Genomic DNA, 3,193 nt, shown 5'->3' on the forward strand with positions numbered 1-3,193 from the left:
TTTTTGCTCTGTCGCCCAGGCTGGAGTGCAGTGGTGCCATCTCAGCTCACTGCAATCTCCACTTCCTAGGTTTAAGCGATCCTCGTGCCTCAGCCTCCCAAGTAGCCGGGAATACAGGCGTTTGCCACCATGCCCGGTTAATTTTTTGTATTTTCAGTGGAGATGGGGTTTCCCTACACTGGCCAGGCTGGTTTTGAACTCCTTGTCCCGTGATCCACCCTTCTTGGCCTCCTAAAGTGCCAGGATTACAGGCGTGAGCATCATTCATTACAGGCCAGCATCATTCATTCTTCAAATGTGCAGCATGTGCCCACCATGATCCAGGCTTTGTGCTGGGGGCTGCAGGCGGACTCTCTGCTGAGCAAAGAGGTGGCTGGCTTCAGGCCCTGGCAGGCTGCTTTCTTTAAGGAGAAGTTATTATTAATGGGCCAGGCCATGTTGCAATGTTCTTAAGGGAAACTGCTGGGAAAGCAGAGCCTTGGTCTGGGGAGACCACGGTTGAGGGGCACATGGGGTGAGATCAGAGCAAGTTGGAGGAGCAACCAGGGCAGAGCTGGGGCAGGATGACTTAGTGTCACCTCTGGTGAGCTGGATGGACCTGTTCTTGGTACATTGAAAACCAGCCAAAGGACTACTTACACAGGAGGGGCAGTAAAGGTACGAAATATTCCACCGCTGGTGACCACACTACAATAGCACATCTTCCTACAGGCTTACAGGAATCAGTAACTGGACGTTCAGGCATCAGATTAGAGGCTCTGGCATCCGTCCCTCCCGGGGTCAAATCTCAGCTCTGTTACTGCCTGTTGGAACTTCACAAGGTTTTTAACTTCTGAAAAGCCTCTGTATCTTTATCTGTAAAACGCTGACGTAAATACCTAACTTCTTAGGTTTGGTGTGAGCATAAAGTGAGAAAATGCATGTAACATTCTTAACGATACGCCTGGTGCCTGGAAAGGCATTCCTAAGGCCTTGATACCGACAGTGACAGTGGCGCATAGAAAAGCGCAGGTCTGGGAGACGTCGGTGGCCTTTGAAGTGGACACGCCGATCAGAAACTTGGCATGTTCTGTATCCTGTTTGGGGAATGGTGGTCTCCTCCAAGGCTTGCCACCGCAGTAGGTGTGGTCCTGGCTCAGCGGGTGGAGACGGCTCCAGATTTTACTTGTGGAGCGAGCCCTTTGCGAGGTGACAGCGCGAGGTCCCCTGAGTGCCCTGGGGAGGCGGATTTTCCCAGCGAGAAGGGGCTGGCCTGGCAGGAGCAGCGTTTACTGCGAAGTCCCACAGGTAACCGGGCCACGCACCCCGGGGCGAGACTGGAGTTAAAGGCGTGTGGCAGTCCCTGGTATTCAGGGCCCCCTGGACGGTGGACCCTGGGAAGGAGCCGGGGTGCCCCCGCCCTGGACAGGGTTTGCCCCTTTGCGGGGCAGAGGGAGCCGGGGCGGCAGCGCTGATGGTGACTTGGGAACGGGGCGAGGGTCTGTGGGGCGGGCGGGGGCGCTGGGAGCCGGGCAGGAGGGAGGGGAGGGAAGAGGGAGGGCAGTGGGGGTGGGAGGGTCCCGGTGCCTGCCCCGCGCTGGGGAAGCCGTGCGCACAAGTTCCCGCGGCCACCACTGGGTGTCGCCCTTGCCCCGCGAAGGGAGCGGGCGCGCGTCCCCGGAGGAGCCTCAGCCCTCCCAGCGCCTCCGGGTTAGACAGTGTCCTGGGCCCCAGGTGGGCGTAGTGGTCCCAGCCCGGAGTCGCCCACCGCGGACCCCGAGTGGCCGGCCCCGTGCAAAACCCGAGGCAGGGTGGGCCCGGGCCGCCGCCTACGGAGAGCCTTCCGGGCCCAGCCTCGCGGACGCGCTCCCAGCACCTGGATTCTGCGGAGTCCAGATCCTCACTGCGAAGCTGCGGGGGGCCCCCAGGAGACGTCCTGTGGCCGCTGTGGGTTTAGGGCCTCAAGGGCCTCCGTCCTGTAGAGGGACCACGCCAGGGCCTCACCCGCCCAGAATCCGCAGGCGGCGGGGTCCGCCTTCCCCGGACAGAGGCCCCCACCTACGGGACAGCGGCTCCCAGAGCATCGCTGGGAAAGTCGTTCCCGGGCACCCCGCGCCCGGGCTCAGCTCTCCAACAGCCCCTGTTACTGAAAGGCTGGGGGAGCCCCCAGCATCAGGAGCAAAAGCAGAAATTCTAGCACCAGACTCAGGAGGCACGAAAATAATGCACAGCAACAACAGCTCACTCCTGGCACTAACCTGTGCCCGGCGCCGTGCTACGTACAAGTAATTATTCAATTCTCAAGAGTCTTTAGGGGGATATTTATCACTGTGGTACAACTGAGGAAAGTGAGGCACACAGATCTTAAATCTCTCTGGGTCTCAGTTTCCTGAAACAAACAGTTTGAAGGAAAGTGTCCCGGAAGTCTGCATGTGAATGGGCTCAGAGGACCTGTGACCCCGGAGGACCTGTGACCCGGGAGGACCTGTGACCCCGGAGGACCTGTGACCCGGGAGGACCTGTGACCCGGGAGGACCTGTGACTCGGGAGGACCTGTGACCCCGGAGGACCTCTGACTCGGGAGGACCTGTGACTCGGGAGGGAGGCTCTCCACCCTCCATATGTTAGGGATGCATCGTTTTACGGAAATGGGAGGGAATTTCATGGTGAGAGTCAAAGTGTAGGGGGCCGGCCAGAAGAACGGATTTTTGGACATGCAGGATGCAGGAGACAAGAACATTAGAAAAATAGGCAGCTAATGGGCTGGAGTGTAGTGGTGCTATCACAACTCACTGCAGCCTCAACCTCCTGGCCTTGCGCAATGCTCCCACCTGGGCCTGCTGGTGGTCTTGATGGTGGGGAAGGAAAACTACATGCGATTGAGGGGAGGACGAAAAGAACACCCATCACGGGACTATCCCTAATGGAGACAGAGGCAGCCGTGATGCCTGGGTCTTCAGTTCCTGGCCCAGCATGGTTCCAGAGTCTAGCCCTGCCCTCCTGGTGCCATCTTGTCCCAAGGCCCAGCTGCCTGGCCTTTGGGGACACTGTCTGTAAGGTGCCACTGTCCACCCTTGCTGCGGTCCTCTGCCTGACCTGTTTCCCCATGAAGGCACCCCTCCGGGTGTCCTATTTGGAATTACAGAAGGGGGAATGTGGGAGGGAACTTAGAAGAAACTGTTTTAAATAACAAAAGCTAACACTTGAGGACAGC

This window comes from Sapajus apella, unplaced genomic scaffold (assembly GCF_009761245.1).
Source record: "Sapajus apella isolate SASKATOON/1434 unplaced genomic scaffold, GSC_monkey_1.0 scaffold109, whole genome shotgun sequence".
NCBI lineage: Eukaryota > Metazoa > Chordata > Mammalia > Primates > Cebidae > Sapajus > Sapajus apella.